General features: G+C 43.7%; 1 long non-coding RNA gene across 1 annotated transcript in view; it reads right to left on the bottom strand.

Moving 5' to 3' along the window:
* Positions 1-16,052: 16,052 nt before the first annotated feature.
* LOC116973158 overlaps positions 16,053-20,034 on the bottom strand; it is a 133,023-nt gene continuing 129,041 nt past the window's right edge. The window contains exon 5 of the long non-coding RNA XR_004412006.1: positions 16,053-16,804. This is a non-coding gene — a long non-coding RNA (uncharacterized LOC116973158). The remainder of the gene's footprint in view (positions 16,805-20,034) is intronic.

Here is a 20,034-nt window from a genome sequence, read left to right as displayed (position 1 = left end):
ATATAGTGTATGCTTTATATTTAGGGTGGCTATAAATAGAGGTGGCAGGTTTTTTAATAGCGGTTGCCACTCGGTCACGTTTGTGACTATCGTAGCAGATAGCATTCAAAGGTCATGTTTAATTCTTTGGCAAAATAACGATGCATCTTATCATGCCAATAAAGTTTAAATTGAAAATGAATTAAATTAATTACAAAGGACATTTATTATCACATACACCAAACGGTGTAGTGAAATTGGACTTGCCATTGCAGTCCAGAGCTCCTGGCTTAGGAAGCCTTTTTTGAGCTGCGTCTATCAGACACCTGTGGGAGCTGCACCTGGGTTCAGGGTGGTGTCATGATAATTTCCGCTCACTTGAGGGGACTGTTGGAGATTCTTTTATAATAGACTCCAACTATGTGGATATCGATTGAGCAGTCGAATCTCTGATTTAATGGGGATATGCTTCTTTTAATCATATGAACACACTATGCTCCGTGTACCGAAAGCATTAACAGGCAGCTCAAGCCATATGCCTGTGCTAACACCTGGCAGGGTTGCAGTATTCCTCCCACTGTTGTGGGGAGTATCGGAAAGAGGTGACTCTGATTATGATGCTGGCTCATCCAGGTCATATGTGGGCCAGAGGCCTGAGGTAGCAACACCTTGTGCAGGGTTCGCTCTATTTCCTCCCCTATATACTTCGTTGAGGCTCCAGAAGGGAGCAAGGGCTCGGAGTCTTTAACAAATGCAACCTGTCTGGTAAGTACAATAAATAATGATGATTTATACCAACAGCAGAGGACCGCGGCAGTGTGGAAAGCCGACGGCCACTTCGGAGTCGCTGGCAGCGCCGGTCTACACAGCTAGTTCCAATTCGGCTCCTAGAGAGAGCAGATTGGCAACCCCGAGTCGGGGCAAAGCTAAAGCCAAGTCTGTGAGACAAGTCCTGTCGGACGATTCGGGACAAGGGGATTCTGTCCCCACATCTATGGCAGATGTGATTAGCCATTCGTCTCAAATTGAAACATCTGATGGATCAGATGGTGGCACAAAATATGCTCCATGTTACGGAGGCATGCACAGGCAGTTCGAGTCATACGCCTGTAGCGGCACCTGCTTCAGGGTTGCAATATTCCTCCCACTCCGATGAAGGGAGTGTTGGAGATGGTGCCAAAAAATATGCTCCGTGTTATGGAGGCATGCACAGGCAGTTCGAGTCATACGCCTGTAAGCAATACCTGGTTCAGGATTGCAATATTCCTCCCACTCGGATAAAGAGAGTGTCGGAGATGGTGGCACAAAATATGATCTGTGTTACGGAGGCATACACAGGCAGTTCGAGTCATACGCCTGTGGCAACGCCTGGTTCAGGGTTGCAGTATTTTCCCCACCATGTCGAGGGAAGTGTCGGAGATCAGTATGGAGCTGACTCCGAACATGAGTATGTGCCGGAATCCCATGCTTTAATGCATGATGTACGAGAGTCGCATAAAGAAGAGCTGCCTGCTCTCACCTCTAAATTTGCTGTTCCCTCGGGGACGGGCAAGCATTACAAGAGGAGTTGGCTAGCGACATCAGCTACCTAACATCACACCAGCTGAAGGAGATGTGGTCAGACAGGGTCTGAAAATTGAACTTCGGTGAAGCTCCAACATGCAGATCGACCCGGGTTCAGAGACGCTGGCAGGTAAGGTCTCTTTATTAACCTACGTAAAAGTCCGAAATTAAGCAGTCTGTCGGCCCAGGTTTGGGTTTACTGGCAGCATGGGCTGTCTAGTATATCTCTGGTAAAGATCAGGTTGATGCAGAGACATTGGCAGGGTGCCTTGCATAGTAACCTCTGTAAGTTCCAAGTAGGAACAGCTTGGTTACCCTGGTTCAGGATACACCATCATGGAACTGGCTGGCCATATGGGGCATATTGACCAGGGAAGCACTGTCTCAATATCTATGATTGAGGTTATCAGGCTGCTCAGTAGAATGAAGTAGTTCAAGTCTCCCTCAACACATGTTTAAATTTCTGCTCAGTTAGTGGAGTTGCCAGTTCATTGGAAACATCATTGCCATCCTCTCTGGGATAGGTAGCTACCAGCAGGAAGCTGGTCTGGCATATAATATTTTATCTGACCTGCAGGTTCATGTTGTGAATCAAAAATGTATTTATAATAATCTGTAGGCTCTCTATACCAGTATTCCTGATTGAGTGGCGGGTCAAAGAGATTGTGTTGTGCACTCTACTGACTCAGACAAGTGGTTTCAGTCAGAGGACTATGAAGCAATTCCTGATTCAGGTTTGCATTATGCTAAATTCCACTCTGAGTAACAACGCTGAGAATTTGTGGTGACTCTTCTAGTCAAGAGTTGACAGGGAACTCGTATTCCCACATCAAGGGAAGACTGTGTTTTCAGCTCTAGTCATAAGGTTCTGATTATATGTTATCAGCGAAATGTATAAATAACTAGATAATGCATCTTCCGCGGCAAGAGAAGCCAACAAATTTTCCGTCCGTATGGTCAATAGAGGAACGGTGGTTCCAAGTGGAATCAGTGACATCTCACGGAGGATGAGTGGTCTGCCCAAGAACAAGAGGAGTATCTTTCTGATACTTCTCAAGATTACAGAAACATGGAGCATGCTGAATCAGGTTAGGATTTGGCTAATCTGATCATGTGTTTAGTTACCCAGTTTAAGATGGATGATTGGCTTTCAGCAATTTAACTGATTCAGAGAATCGATCTTCAAGATACATACTTTGCCATATCTATACACATGAGGCACCGGTTATCTGGTGTTTTGATAACAAAGCCAATGGTGGAAGCTAATTCTGCCCTACTCAGATCTAAGGACATTGTGTCATCGAGGTTTAGATAATATGCAAAATTTGCAGCTGATAAAACGTAGGGGTTATCAGTAGATACCTCTTGCGATATTAAGAATGCGGCAACATGAAAATTAATAGTGCCAATTTTGCCTATTCATTCAGGCCATGGTAAGGCAGCCTGTCTTCTCGGGCAGCTAGCTCTGCACGATTGCATGGGAAGTTTGTGAACAAAATATGTGAGTTACTTTTAAACTGAAGTAATTACTAATGGGAGCAGTATTTTTAAGATGATTATGCTTTCAGCAACTGATCTCAGCACTAAGAACAGTCTTTACTCAATCTCTGGCTCGGTCTCTGGGTCATAACTGACATTAGGGTAGCTTGTTATGGGAATGATCTCATAAGCAAAATGGGCATGATTGCGTACATTTGAAGTTGACAGCATATGCACCAGAGCAGAGATTGGGGGTGTCATTAGGTATACAAGTGCACTGAGCTTGCTTGTACCTATGAGATGAAATATAGTTCTTTATTGTTATTCAATAGTCTCAAGATATTGCTGATGGCTCATTAGCAGCCAATAGAATGGATACATCATACAGCAAGAGGCTTACATAGTGCGTGTTAATAAATTATAAAATTTGGTTGAATATGTCTGGATATTTGCAGATAGAATTCTGCACAGTGTTGCATGAGTTATTGTCTAATTCAAAGTCAATTGGGACTATGGTCCGGTTAAGAACAATGGCCATGTATGCAAGTTAGCATCATGGTATTAATAACCCATGTTTTTCTACCATTAATGGTTTATCTGTTTAAGTGTTTCACACACAGATTGAGTTACTGCATGAAACCACAGAGCTTTGAAGACTTCAAAATAAAATAGAAAGATTAAACAAGAATTTACCGTTTGAAGTTTGATCTTTATTTTATGAGAAGTGAGGGATTACGTGCCCTCCACTCCCAACCCTACTTCTCATAAAGATCATTCAGTAGTTCTAAGGTCGTTAATCTTTCTATAGCATAAGTTCAGCAACTAGTCTGTGGTTTCATACAGCTGCTCTGAAGATTAACGTGCTGGCGGCTCTTCACGTATTCCCTCACTTCAACTTCTCATAAAATAAAGATCAAACTTCAAACGGTAAGTTCTCGTTTAATCTTTCTATTTTATCTGCCAGTCTTTGATTGCGATTTATCTACATTTATCTACACTTGGATCCTCCCCCAGATCCTCACACATTCCATCTTGATCTGCTCCCACATAATACTGGAGTTATCTGTAACTTCACAACTCTTTGTGCACAACATTTCACCTTTTTTTATGAAATGTCTGATTCTCAGCACCTGCTACATTAATTCAAATCTTCCTCAATGGCAAAAATAAACATCACTGGAAAAATTATTTAAGGTGGCGGACGGAGGAAAGGAACAGTGCCAGTGAGCGGGGCTGCCGGTGAGCGGGCTCACCTCCTGCAGCCCCAGAGATGCTCTGGGTGTTCCAACATTGGCTGCGGGAGGTGAGAGACGATACATTCGATGGTCAATGTGTCTGGGTTTAGGTGTCGGTGAAGTGGGCCATTGGAGGCCCTGCAGCATGTGGCTTGAGTGGATCAGGCTCCACTCCAAGTGTGTACACGGATCGGACGCGGCCTGCACGGAGCGATGGAGGACATTGACAACATTACATGGCCAGGCCAACCCCTGCAAGTCCAACCCAGTGTCGCCACCATTACCATGGGGATTTATGGCCAAGTTAAAGCTCTACATTTTTAACAACTCTGAACCTGAAGGATACAACTTGCATAGAAACGTGGCGACTCCTGCATTTAAGTATGATTGTGTCTCTGAGTATTAAGATTTTTAATGAACTGTGTGCAAAAATGAAATATTGCTGTGACTAATTACAAATGACAATAGAGTGCCATTGGTATTGGTCCTGGGCTTGTTGTGATGGACTTGCCTAGGTATGTAGGTCTCACTTCCCCAGAACTGGAATCCAAAGACACAATCTTTCCAGCTGTTCAGTTTTGGTGTTGCCTGGTGCTGGTTTATTATTGTCATGTGTACCAAGATACAGTGCAAAACTGTATGGATACTGTCTAATCTGAACAACAGGTAGAGCGAAAAGAAAAAATACCAGAGTGCTGAATATACTGTTGCAGTATCACAGCATTAAAGTTAGAGAGAAAGTGGAGATTAAAAAAGTGCAAGGACCGCAACGAGGTAGGTTGGGAGAATGAGACTACGTCCTTGTCATATGAGAGGACCGTTAAATAGTCTGATAACAGCTGAGAAGAAGCTGTTCCTGAATCTGGTGGTACGTGCTTTCAAGTTTTTGTATCTTCTGTTCAAAGGGATAGAGGAGAAATCAGAATGGCTGTGGTGTAAATGGTCCTTGAAGTAAATGTTTCTCACAGCCATCTGTAATATCTTCTTACTCATTTGCTCACAATTCAAACGTACTTTAGAAATTACTATCTTTAAGGTCGTACTTTTTGTTCTTTCCTTGATCCCTTAAATCATCCTGTAGATCATTATGCTTCATTACTCTTGCTCACAATTCATAAGTAAATTAGGAATTACTACCTTTAAGGTCATCCTTTTTATTCTTTCCTAGTTCCCTTAAGTCTCCCTACAGATCGTTATGCTTCTTTCCACCAATGTTGTTGGCAATGAAGTGGATCACACATTGTTCATAAGGTTGTAAGGAATAGGAGTAGAATTAGGCCATTCGGCCCATCAAGTCTACTCCATTATTCAATCATGGCTGATCTATCTCTCCCTCCTCGCCCCATTCTCCTGCCTTCTCCCCATAACCTCTGACACCTGTATTAATCAAGTTCCTTAAGTTAAATTAGAAAAGGTCTGAAATATTCAGTAGGTCAGGCAGCATTTGTGAAAAGAAAAGCAGTCACTGTGTCAGAACTTGGAAAGAGAGAGATCAGATGAGTTCTAAGCAGCAGTAAAGTGGGGGCAGGAATACCCAGGACAAAGGCAATGTCTCTGAGAGGCCAGGAAAAACAGAAAAAGCAGATCAGGCAGCACCCATAGAGAAAAGGAGAGTTAATGTTTCAAATGAAAGACCCAGGTTCAGAACTAGGAAAGGAAAATGCTTGAGCATGGGTTGCAACCCAGCAGTATGAATATTGATTTCTCTAATTTCAAGTAACTCTTGCATTCCCTCTCTCCCCTACCCTCACCCACCGAGTCTTCCTACTAGTTACGCTGCCATCCTGCTCAGCTTCACGGTTTGTATCCACTCCTTATCATCTCCACAGCCAACAATGGACCATTGTGGGCTCCACCTTTCCTTGATCATCTTTGCTCCCTTTGATTTGTTTTTTTCATACCTTTCATTCATTTGTTCTTTATACCTTGTCATACCTCTAGTTTTGCTCCTCTGACTATCAGTCTGAAGAAGGGTCTCGACCTGAAACATCACCTATTCCTTTTCTCCAGAGACGCTGCCTGACCCGCTGACTTACTTCAGCATTTTGTGTCTTTCTTCAGTGTAAACCAGCATCTGCAGTTCCTTCCTACACCAGAAAAAAATAGGTGGGCTTTAAGAAGCAGAGATGGTGGGGGAGGGATGAATGGGAAAAAGGGAATATCATTGATAAAGTGAGGCAAGGGATTGAATCTGTTCATTCTCCCCATTTATCTTCACTCAATAACATCCTTATATTCTGTCTTCACTCAATAACATCTATAATTCAGGGAGGCACCATCATCCCTGTGGAAATCCCTGTCTTTTCCCATTCATATCCTTAATTTAGTTTAGTTTAGTTTGGAGATACAGCTGGAAACAGGCCCTTCGGCTCACCAAGTCCGCACCGACTACTGAACCCCGCTCACACTTCCACCATCCCACACACAATAGGGACAATTTACAAAGAGACCAAGCCAATTAAATTAAAAACCTGTAGGTCTTTGGAGTGTGGGAGGAAACTGGAGCATCTGGAGACATCCCATGCATGTCACAGGGAGCAGGGACTAACTCCATACAGACAGCATCCATAGTCAGGATCGAACCTGGGTCTCTGGTGCTGTAAATCAGAAACTCTACCGCTGTGCCACCGTGCCGCGCATTTCCTCCTGAGCTCCTGACAACTGAACACCAGTGGGGCCACTGACCTGCTCTAGCTCTATCTTTGTTCCAATACTTGTAGGAGATGCACTTTGAGGAATCAGAGATTATCCTCCCGGTTCTTTTTTTCTGTTTGACTGTCTCCCGATCCTTCTCTGCCTGTAGACTATTTCAACGAAGGGATGACCACCTGTTGAAATGCACCATTCACGCAATTCTCTGCTTCACAGACGGAGTTCAATAATGCCAGCTGCTGTTCTGGGTCTGAAACCTGGAGCTCAGTTTCATCCGGCTGACAGCACTTCCAGCACTCTATTGACATCAGGGATATCCTGGATTTCCCACACAATGCAGGATGTGCATTTACTCGGACCATTACTCCCCATTCTGTCTCCGTTTCTCAGAATAATTCTTTCCGCTGACAGGTTAGCGCACAACAAAAAGCTTTTCACTATACCTCGATACACGTGATAATAAACTAAACTGAAACTGAACTCAACTGAAACTGAACTCAACTGAACTAATTCAATTAGGTGAAGATTCCATTCATTTCTCATTTAGTTTTAATTATTTAGTACATCTATTAAAAATAAGAACATATTCACTAGGGTTAATATGATTTTTTTTTAAATTACAACACTCGTGTGCTTAAATATAATTGTGCCCATGTAAAGACCGATTTTTACTGAACAGTACGCAAAATGGAATTTCACTCTACCTGTTCCCAGGTACAACTAAACAACAGAATTAAAAAGTAAATGAAAATAATATAAGCTTAATATAAACTTACTAGATGCTCCAGACAAATTCTTAACTACTTAAGGGCCTGTCCCACCTGGCGATTTTTTCGGTGACTGCCAGCGTCATTGACTGACGTATCAGGGTCGCCGAAAGATTTTGAACATTTCAAAAACTAGCGGCGACAAAAAAAATGTTGCGACACTTGAGGAGACACCGCGCATCAATACATTGTCTCGCCACGTCACCGCTGCGCTACGCCGCATTACGTCGCAACTTTTTTGGTGCCCTGATACGTCAGTCAATGATGCCGACAGTTGCCGCAAAAATCGCCAAGTGGGACAGGCCCGTTACTGCTTAAATATTCCATGATAGAGTCACAACTTCGCAACTCGTGCTACACACTAAATTTCCACACTGACATCCTCCACAGTACGTTGTGCTGTAGCAGCACTTTGCTTATGATCAATCTGTGATTATTCGAAGGCATTCATAAAGTGGCCTTTATGTCACAGTGGTGTGTCTTAGGGATTGGTGCTGGGCCCATTGTTGTTTGTAGTTTATATCAACACTTTGAATGAGAACGAGTATAGACGTTGGGTTTGGTTGCAATTTTATAAGACGTTGGTGAGACCGCTTTTAGAATATTGTGTTCAGTTCTGGGCATCATGTTATAGGAAAGATATTGTCAAGCTTGAAAGGGTTCAGAAAAGATTTACAAGGATGTTGCCAGGACTACAGGGTGTGAGCTATAGGGAGAGGTTAAGTAGGCTGGGTCTCTATTCCATGGAGCGCAGGAGGATGGGGGAAGATCTTATAGAGGTATACAAAATCATGAGAGGAATAGATTGGGTAGGTGCACAGAGTATTTTGCCCAGAGTCGGGGAATCGAGGACCAAAGGACATAGGTTCAAGGTAAAGGGGAAAATATTTAATAGGAATCCGAGGGTGGTGGTGGGTGTATGGAAAAAGCTGCCAGAGGAGGTAGTTTAGGCTGGGACTGACTATCCCATCATTTAAGAAACAGTTAGACAGGTACATGGATAGGACAGGTTTGGAGCGATATGGACCATAGCACAGGCAAGTGGGACTAGTGTAGCTGGGACATTGTTGGCCGGTGTGGACGAGTTGGGGCTAAGGCCTGTTTCCCCACTGTATCACTCTATGACTCTAATGTGGCTGGCATGATTAATATGTTTAATGCAGATAAGTGTGAGGTGTTGCATTTTGCGGTCAAACCAGAGCGGGATGTATAAAGTGAATGGTAGGGCTCTAGGGAGTGTTGCAGAGCAGAGGGATATAGGAGAGCAGGTACACAGTGGTCCCATAGCAGAAGCGTCCACGTCGCGGGGCTGGAAACTGGAAGTATCCTGAGCAAATTCTGCTACCACAATCATCTATTACAACAAGTGATGGCTCCCACTGATTGTCACCGGAAGCTTGCGTCCTTTTCAGGACGGACGATGACGGCAATGTCAGCATTTGAAACATAAAAGATGGACACAAAAGAAGAAGGTACACAGTTCCTTGAAAGTGGCATCATAGGTAGATAGAGTTGTCATGAAGGCTTTCAGTATATTGGCCTTCATCAATTAGGGTATCGAGTACAGACACGACATGCTGGAGTAACTCAGTGGGACAGGCAGCATCTCTGGAGAGAAGGAATGGGTGATGTTTCGGGTCGAGACCCTTCTTCAGACATTTATTTTGCTACAGTTATACAAGACGTCAGTGAGGCCGCATTTAAAGTATTGCATTCAGTTTTACTTACTCTACTATAGGTAAGATGTTGTTAAGCTGGAAAGAGTGTAGAGAAGAATTATGAGGATGTTGCCAGGTTTTGAGGGGCTGAGCTGTAGAGGGAGGCTGGGAAGGCTAGAACCATATACTTTAGAGTTCAGGAGGATGAGCAGTGATCTTATAGAGGTGTATAAGATTATGATGAGTATAAAGAAGGTGATGCACAGAGTATTTTGCCCAGAGTAGGGGAATCAAAAACCAGGTGAGGTGAAATGAGAAGACTTTAGTAGGAACCTGAGGGGCAACTTTTTCACACAGAGGTTGGTGGATAAATGGAATGAGCTTGCAGGGTAGGTTGTTAAGGTAGGCATTATAACAACTTTTAAAAGACATTTGGACAGGTACATGGATAGGAAACATTTAGAGGGATATGGGCCAAACGCAGGCAGGTGAGACTAGTGGAGATGGGATATCTAGGTTGGCTGGGGCAAGTTGGGCCGAACGGCCTCTTTCCATGCTGTATGATTCTATGACTCTATGACTCTGAACTCCTCTTCAGATAATGGTTGATTATTTTATTTTCTCATGAGAAAGAAGACAGTCTTGTTGTAATCTACCGATATATTACTAAAACTCATCTTGTTTGTTGTTTGCAGGTTTTGTGTTGTACTTCTATTTGTGCAAAAAATGGTACACGATAGCGCTACAATTTTTTGGCCCACCTTACTCACCATTGTCCTGTGGTGTAAATGAAACAAGTTTTGTTCAGATTGATGGTATATTTTAAAAGTTTTTAACGTTTAAAACTTAAAAAGGGGGGAGGCTGCGCCGACGATCCAGGGTCTGGGCGCTGAGGCTGCCTCTGAGGCCGATGGCTGCTGCTGCTGCTCCGGGCCGGCGCGGCGGCCAGAGGCCGCGCCGAGGATCCGAGTCCTGGGCGCTGAGCCTGGCTCTGAGGCCGACAGGTGCTGCTCCTCTGGGCACACAAGGAAGGAAAGGAGCGACACCCTCGATATTCCTGGAAAGGGGAGGAGGGAGAGTGGGAGGATTGAGGGAGAAGAAAGGGTAGGGAGGGAGTGGGGGGGAAATGGGGGAAATAGAGGGAGAGGAGAGCTGTGGGGGAGGTGAGGAGTGGGGGATAGAGTGATAGGAGGGGTGCAGGGAGGGAGGGAGGGAGGAGTGACTGACGGTAGGGGAAAGGAGAGGGAGGGAGAGGTGAGGGACGGATTGGGGGAGGGGAGGAGGAGAGGGGAAAGAAGAAGGAGGGTGAAGAGGAGGGGGAGAGAGTGCTGAGGATGAGGGGAAATGAGCCGCACCTGCGCAGTTGGGGGCTATGGGTGAGCGGTGGAATGTTCCGTTGGGGAACGGGTTGCGTTGGGGGACAAGGCCTCCCGTGTGACAGGGACCCAGTGGATCCCACTTAGTCTAGTGAAAGATAAGAACAGAGAGTTCAATGTTATCATGATTGACTTTAATTTCCAATTCCGACTCAAGAGCAAACACAGAAGTTTTTGTTTCAATAATAAGACAAGATGCAGTCAAAAACCCAATATTCAAAATCAATATCCAGATTTATTTTTTGTTACACTATGTTTTATCTGTGTGCAGCTGTGTATGTGCTAATACTTGTGATACAATGATATGGCTGTACATTGTGATAAAGCAATGTTCTCAGACGTGAATCACACTCCTGGGCTGAGAATAAGAATCTCGACTTCAATCTGTAAGTTTAATGTCAATGTTTTGTGGCGTGTTGAAATATGCAAATAAGGTTGGTGTGATTTTTCTTCAAATGCAAAGGAGTTAAATGAAAATAAAAGGTAAGATTTTGAAACATATCGTGCTGTAGAACATTGGCATGCACATGCTCATGCAAGTCAAACATCTTCAGGCGCAAAAGCAATCTGCTAATATTGTCAACAGTGACAACAGATTGCATTTACAGTATATAAAGCCTTTATCAGAGTGTGATAAATGTCAGATTGATTTGGGAAAGTGACTATGTAGTTATTAATAGGGAATGATAATTGGGCAGGCTTATTGACAGGAGGAAAATAGTTTTAGGTTTAGGTATAGGCATAGGTTTATTATTGTCGCATGTACCATGGTAAAGTGAAAAGCTTCGTTTTGCATGTTTTCCAAATAGATCAGATATATCATACATAGATATAATCAGTTTGCACTCAAGTACAATAGATATAGCAAAGAGGAAGATATAGAGTGCAGAATATAGTTCCCAGCATTGTAGAGCATTGTTTCCTTGGAAAAAGTCCAATTTCATCAATGGGTTAGATGTGAATCAAACAGAACCCTAGCTTAAGGAAGGGCCTTTCAAGCTTCATACTTGTCTTTTGGTTTTTACAAATGTATGCAATAGCTAAGGGGTATAACATTTGTTTTGTAGGAAGGAGTGAATTTACACCAAGACTACACTGTGTATAGAACATGGCCTCATGTCCAACACACTGGAGTAGTAATGTGAAGGCAAAATCCAAACTAAAGGTACGTGAAAGTGAGGTCAAAGATCCTGGAGGAAATCAACGGACTCATCTATTGACTCTTGGACACACCTGTAACCCTATCTCCCCTTTCAAAGCCCAGAGGATTTGAGCGAAGGACATTAAAAGAGGCAGAGCAGGCCTCTACGATCTGCTGAAGGACACAGAATGTTAGAGTGGTGCCAGATTTCCCTGGGAAGTTTGAGAGTTCCTGCAACTATGCCCTTGATGTGGGCAGATAGGGAGTATCTGACCTTGCCCCGCCCCAGACCCTTCCACTTACATTTAAAAGGTGAGGGAATATAAACCCTTTAACAAGGTTCTGTTGTAATTCCTGTTGTCCCTTTTATTCGATCCTTAACTCAGTTTAGTTTAGAGATACACCGTGGAAATAGGCCTTTCGGCCCACCGAGTCCGCACAGACTAACGATCCCCGCACACTAACATTATCCTACACTGGGGATAATTTTTATATTTATACCAAGACAATTAACCTACATACCTGTACGTTTTTGGAGTGTGGGAGAAAACCAAAGTTCTCGGAGAAAACCCACTCAGGTCACGGGGAGAACGTACAGACTCCGTACAGACAGCACCCGTCGCTGGCGTCATAAGCACTGCAAGGCAGCAACACTACCGCTGCACCACCATTCTAATATAAAAATTCTCAAGTGCAATGCTTTCAAAATGTTCTGATTGTAACTTATTACTTTGAATTTCCATTGCATCCACAGGACTGCCTGAGGTCTATTTGTAAGTATCCCCATCAAATATCCAGCCATTCGTACTGAATTTTAAGTTCCCCTGAAACATTTACAATCCCTATAAGATTGATGGAATTCTTTGCGGCCTAATGGACTTACTAAATAAACACAGAGCAAACTGATATTCCAAATATATATAAATGGCCGGGTTTGCATTTTACAGGATAATCGATCTGTCATGTGGTACATGGGTGCAATACACTGTACAACCTTTGCACTGAAACAAAATACTGAAATTTATGTTCCAACTGCAGCATCTGTGGTTTTATGAGCCAATAACACATCAGCTCTTTCAACACAATCTCTTTCTTTTGCAACATTTTTTGCTCGACAGTTATTTTCTGAAATAAATAAAATTGGAATACAGCTCTTTACATTAAAGGGCTTGTCCCACTTGGGCGACCTAATCCGCGAGTTCTGGCGAGTTTGCCCTCGATTCATACTCGCAGCATGGTCGGCACGAAGTCGTAGGAGGTCTTCGTAACTCTCCTTCATGCTCGAGAGTGGTCTTCGCGTACTCGAGGCCTCAGCCAGGTCGCGGTGTTTTTTTCAATATGTTAAAAATGCCCGCGAGTAAAAAAAGGTTGCCATGGAAAAATCGATACTTTTTACTCGTAGGTTTAGTCGTAGTAGGTCGTAGTAGGTCGGCATGTTAGTCGTAGGTAATCGACGGTAGTCGAAGGTAATCGAAGGTAGTCATAGATAGTCTTCATCATAGTCGAAGGGAGGTTGAAGGGAGGTCGAAGGAGATCGAAGGAGATCGTCTTCACTCTCCACTATTCGGTGTCCAATTTTCCCGAAGTAAGTCGTAGCTAATCGAAGCTGGTCTTCAACATAGTCGAAGGAGGTCGAAGAAGGTCTTCTAGTCGAAGGATGTCTTCAACATGTAATTTTTTCAAACTCTTCTAAACTCGCCAATTAGGTCGCGCAAGTAGGACAGCCCCTTAAGCATCCACAGAGCCTACTATAAGGGAGTCTCCTGATCGCTTGCAATACTGTAGACTTGCCTTTTTCTTGGAGTTACTCACACAAATAACACGTCACACAACTGCCAGGCCTTCGAAAATGCGCCAAAACATCGCGCTGCTTCCTTGCGGGCTCGGTATACTTCAGAATTAAAGGAGTTTCTTTTGGGAAGGAAATTAGGAGAAATGTCTTTACTCAGAGGGTGGCGAATCTGTGGTATTCTTTCTCACAGAAGACTGTGGAGGCCAATGCAATGGATATTTTTAAGGCAGAGATAGATAGATTCTTAATTAGTACAGGTGTTAGGGCTTATGGGGAGAAGGCAGGAGAATGGGGCTGGGAGGGAAAGATAGATCAGCCATGATTGAATGGCAGAGTAGACTTGATGGGCCGAGTGGCCTAATTCTCCTATTTCCTATGACCTTATGACCATTTCTGTACACTTGCTAATCGAGAATCGATGGTATGGCAATACTCTACCAGACTGTTTGTATGAAAACGAACTTTGCTGTGTTAGCACTTCACACATGTGACAATAAAAGTACCTTTCAACCATTGAGGCAAATTGCAGCTTACATATTTTGTATATGGAGCCCACAGTTCATCTCTTCCAAATGTTGCGATCCTTGCATCTCACAGAAACGTCTAAAGGGAAACATCAAAAATCTTCACTTGAACAAAATGCAAAGTGCTGGAGTAAACCAGTGGGTCAGGCAGCATCAGTGGATGGAATGGAATGGAATGATGACATTTAATGCATGGACCTTCTCCCCCTTGGAATAAAATACAAAGTGCAATCTTCTCATGTGGAGCTAATTAAGCAGACTTCAAAGCATTTAACAGTTAATTATTCACAATGCAATAATAATTCTCAAATTTAAAAACTCACAGCAGAAAGTTCCTTGCAAAGGTTTTTTTTAATTAAAGCGTAAAATGGAATGGCACCAATCAGTGTTCAATTTCCTGACATTCATTGAATGGTCTCATGAACCCACTTTAAATGAATACTTCTAGGTCCAGGATTGAAACACTAATTTTATTAAACTGGGAGACTTAATTTATTTTAATGTGATTGTTATAGTTACAAACAAATGTATATTGAGATATATCTGAAAATATATATTGAAGATAGACACAAAAAGCTGGAGTAACTCAGCGGGACAGGCAGCATCTCTGAAGAGAAGGAATGAGTGACGTTTTGGGTCGAGCCTTCTTTAGACTGATTAGGGATAAGGGAAACGGGAGATATAGAAGATGATGTAGAGAGATAAAAAACAATGAATAAAAGATATGCAAAAAGTTACCAGTGATAAAGGTAACAAAATATATATTGATATATGTTGGGGAAGTCCAGAACTAGGGGTCACAGTTTAAGGATAAGAGGGAAGTCTTTTAGGACCGAGATGAGAAAATCATTTTTTACACAGAGAGTGGTGAATCTGTGGAATTCTCTGCCACAGAAGGTAGTTGAGGCCAGTTCATTGGCTATATTTAAGAGGGAGTTAGATGTGGCCCTTGTGGCTAAAGGGATCAGGTGGTATGGAGAGAAGGCAGGGATGGGATACTGAGTTGGATGATCAGCCATGATCATATCGAATGGCGGTGCAGGCTCGAAGGGCCGAATGGCCTACTCCTGCACCTGTTTTCTATGTTTCTATGTTTCTATATATTGAGATATTGATCAGTCTGAAGATCGCCTATGCATGTTCTCCTGGGATGCTGCCCGACCGGCTGAGTTACTCCAGCACTCTGTCTTTTTGTGTGAACCAGCATCTGCAGTTCCTTATTTCTGCAGGATTACACCACGTGTAAGGCCTCAAGCCTTATATTAAAATTCAGGCTTTGACTCATCCCCAAACCTGTCAGAAATCATTACATGCAATGATACAGCAATGTCTTGGCTGATAGAAAAAAATGGGTGTGAAGAGGCAGCTATTGAAGTACAAAAGGGACCAGGTTAGGAGAAAGTCTAGCGGTAGATGGAGGAATGGGTGGAGTTGCTCAAGGGGAAGAAAGATGCTTGTATAATTTGGAAGTTGACTTAATCCAGGATTGGTTCTAATGAGGGACTTACTATAGTTCCCCATATCAGATTTCCAGTTGAAAATCCTCAACCGCAGGCGGCTACAGTGCCGCAAAAACAATGTGTAAAGCAAATTATTATGTGTTTCCTAATTAGCCGTCTGATAACATGCAATCTGCACAATTATAAGAGGAAAACACAGGGAGCTCTAAAAGGTGCGTCTACATTAAAACTCCAATAGTCTGGCATTCTTGGGGTTTTGGTTGTGCCAGACGGTCAGATTTTCTAGACCAACACAATTTTAATTCAGATTGAGATACAAAAGAAATGTTAAATTGTAATACAGTAAACCTTCCAGTGTACCAGGTAAGTTTGAATGAAACAGGGTCCTGGATGGTCTCAAGCACTACTCACAGCACTACACCACTGACGACAGACCTCCGATCCCCCTGCGACATTGCCCTCTGCTTCCTGTCACCAAGGCAATTTCAGATCTAATTTGATAAATTTGCTGAATCCCATGGTCTCTTATCTCTAGGATCAGTCTCCCACGCCACCCTCATTGACACACGTAAGTCTCTCTTTCAAAAAATCAATCAAACTAGTCAAACAGGACCTCCCATTAGCAAAGCCATGCTGATTCTCTTTTGTTAATCCCTGTCTCTCCAAATCAGATTAATCCTGTCCCTCAGAACTTTTCCCCACAGTTTTCCTGCCACTGATGTTCAACTCACTGGCCAATCCCTGCAATTTGGCATTTCCCCCGTGGTCAGAAAACATTTAAACATTTCAATCAGAGGCCCTAATTTATGGTCACTGTCATAATGGTGCTCCACTAATACTTCCCCAGCTATATTCCCAAAGAATTGCCCCGTTCTCTCATCAGACTTTCTATTCACTGATTTAGGAAGCCCTCAACGACACTGCTCTAATCCTTTCAGGCAAAGGCGATCACACTTAATATTGGAAAATCATAATTCATAACTGCAATTATTTTTACATTTTAATGATAATTCTTTCCATTATTTACGCCGGTTTTTATTTATTTAATGAATTAACCTGATGAAGCTATAACAAGTCAATTTCTTACTATTTCAGCACACAATGTCTGTGTTGAACACGGTGCCATGATAAACTAATTTTATCCACCTTCTTCTCCCATCCTTTTGTGAATTGTGGCACTGCAAGAGAAGGCACAAAAAGCAGCATCAAGCTGTAGTGGGATGCTCCTTCTTCAAATTAATATTCCAAGGATTAAAAATAAGACAAACAAGATTACACAAATATACAATATGACCAAATTATATTGCCAACTGTAAAGCAATTCCTACTCACTAATATCAGGTGAAATTGTCTCTCGGGTTAGAAGGGTGAAACAAAACAATACAAACTATGTGAGGAACTTTCTGAAGCAAATAGAGCGGTAGAATCATGCTTTCAGACCCTTGCCCTTCGGTCCAACTCGTCCATGCTCACCTACTGTGGGTGCCCCATCAAAGCTGGTCCCACTTGCATGCGTCATCTCCCTCTATATCGTTCCATTCCATGTACCTGGCCAAGTGTCTTTTATATGTTGTTATAGTACCTGCCTCAACTATCTCTCCAGGCAGCTCATTTCATCTACCCACCATCCTCTGAGTGAAAAAGTTACTCCTCAGATTGCTATTAAATCTTTTCCTCCTCATCTTAAATCTGTGTTCTCGGGTTCTTGATTCCCCTTCTCCAGGTAAAATACTCAGTGCATTCACCCTATCAGTTTCCCTCATTATTCTATATACACCACCATAAGATCACCACTTAGCCTCCTGTGCTCCAAGGAATAGAATCCTAGCTCTGGCCCTCGAGTCCTGGCACTTTCTTTATGTTTTCTCGGGACTCTTTCCAATGATAGTGGTGCCATCGAGTGTGGCAGCCTCGCCTGCAGCTGTTCGTCCTTCACCCTTTTTTTAATTTTTAGTTTGTCAAAAAGTTTTGTTTTGGAGGCCTTTTAGTCTTTTTATGTGGGGGATGGGGGGAGGGGGGAAAGGGGGAAACCGATTTTCCCGGTCCCTACCTCGGCGAGGATGCGTCTTTCCTCCGAGCAGCATCTTCGCCCCCTCCTCGCGGCATACCACGTGGATTGGCACGGCCATTCCTGCCGGAGACCGGCCAGAGCTTTGAGCGGCAGCTTCAGCGGCGGCGCAGCACTGAGGTACCATCGCGGAGCGGGCAATGCCTTACCCGGGTCACCGTGTTGGAGCTCCGGAGTGCTGGGCCTGCCGACTTCAACATCGTGTAGCTGTGGTCTGCGGAGCTTCCAGCTGCGGCGGCGCTGACTTTAACATCGCGGAGTCCTGGGACCTTTCGCCGAGATCGCCAGTGTTGGAGCTCCGCCCAGTGCGGCCTGTGGACTTCAGGAGCCGCAGTCTCCGGTAGGAAGCGGTCGTTTCGGAACTCCAAGCCGCTGAGAACGTTCTTCCGACGCCGGAGTTCCATCATTCCGGCGAGAGGACCGGAAACATCGGGCTGCCATAGCGGCGACTGAAGAGGCCTCAAATAGGCCCCGACCACGGGTAAACATAGAGGAGTGGTCTGAACTTTACTGCCTTCCCTCACAGTGGGAAACGTTGATCCCGCTGTGGGGGGATGTTTTTAGGTTTAATGTTCCATTTTATAATGTGTTTATTTTATTTGTGTGCTGAAATGGCAACTCAAATTTCACTGCACCAATTGATGTATGTGACAATAAATGTCCTATGTCCTTTGATATCCTTACTACTGCAGTGACCAAAAATCACAATAGTCCAAATGTGGCCTCATCAACGTCTTGTACAACTGTAATATAACAGGGGGAGATGGCAGGGTGTGGCCACAGGGGGAGATGGCAGCCCTACCGGCAGTCTGTTTGTCTTTTCATTCCTTTTGCAATTTTTTTTTTTTAGTTTGTTCTAAGTTTGTTTTATTGTTCTCTGGTGTGTTTTATGTGGGGGGGAGGGGTGTGGAGGAAACTTTTTTCATGTTCTTACCTTCCCGGAGATGTGATCAATTTTCGGATCACATTCTCCGGGTGCTGCGGCCTACAATCGCTGGAGCTGGAAGCCTCCTCGGACTGTCGTGAGCCCCACCCCAGGGCGCGGATTTAACATCGGAGCGGGTGGCTTGCCTGGGATCGCTCCCACCGTGACCACCGCAGACTTTAACATCAAGGGCTCGCAGTCTCGGGTGAGGCCGAGTCGGGTGCTCCAACGCCGCGGAGGGCTCGACCAGCCCCGACGTGAGATATGATCGCCCGGCGCGGGGGAGCTGACATCCCCCCGATGCGGGAGTGGAGCGCCTCGACGCGGAGGGCCTGAACGCCGGCTACGGGTCAAGATCGTCCCGTCAACGGGGGCTCGAGGCCCACGACCGAGGAAGAGCTAGGGGAAGGACTTGAACTTTATTTTGCCTTCCACCACTGTGAGGAGTGTGTAGGAGTCACTATGGTGGATGTTCAATGTTAAAATGTGTTTTGATTGTTCCGTTTCCAAGATGGCTGCTGGAAGGGAGAGTGAACGCTGGCGCGATTAGCTGCCGCTGCTCTCTCTCTCAATTGGGTATTGTTGATGTCCTTACTATTTATTTTTTATTTTTTGTTGTTTTTTTTATTTTTTTTTTTGTTTCATTCCGCTTACATGTTTTGTAATCTGCTTACTAAATTTTGTAAAGCGACTTTGAGTCCCTGAAAAGCGCTATATAAATTCAATTTATTATTATAATTATTATAACGTCCCAACTTCTACACTCATTGCCCTGACTGACGAAGGTCAATGTACCAAAAGCCTTCTTGACCACACTTTCAATCCGTGACACCACTTTCAGGAAACTGTGTACCTGTATTCCTAGATTCCTCTGCTCTAGAACTCCAGTTGGGACTCTACGTTTCACTGGGACGATCCTACCCTGGTTTGACTTGTAAGGAAACACATTACAGCCAGTAAATAAAGCATTGGTTTGGCAATGCTCTTACTCTCTCAGCCTTGCAGCATTGAGTACAGGCAGGTCAGTGTCACCTCCAGCAAATTGACTTAATTACGTTTTCTTAGAACTAACACATTGATGACATCTTCCAGAAAATAAGATAACTTTCCCTCCAGTGACCTTAAAAAGTACTCAAAAAAGTACTTAAAGTGCGTTTTCTTGGTGTTAGACATCAGAGACATTTCATGGTGTGATAATGCTGCTTCGATTTTTGTTTTGTTATCTACATTGAAAAGCTGCCTCTTGAGTGACCAGAAATCACAGTGTGAGTACAGCAGACATTTTTACATATGCAAAGCAATTACATTATTAATGGGGCAAAGGGTAACACAATGGCTCTGATACAAAAGATAATCTAGTTTTGGTTTTGTTTAGAGATACTGCACAAAAACAGGCTCTTCAGCCCACCAACTAT

This window comes from Amblyraja radiata, chromosome 5 (assembly GCF_010909765.2).
Source record: "Amblyraja radiata isolate CabotCenter1 chromosome 5, sAmbRad1.1.pri, whole genome shotgun sequence".
In the NCBI taxonomy this organism is placed as follows: domain Eukaryota; kingdom Metazoa; phylum Chordata; class Chondrichthyes; order Rajiformes; family Rajidae; genus Amblyraja; species Amblyraja radiata.
This window is presented reverse-complemented; position numbering and strand designations above follow the sequence as displayed.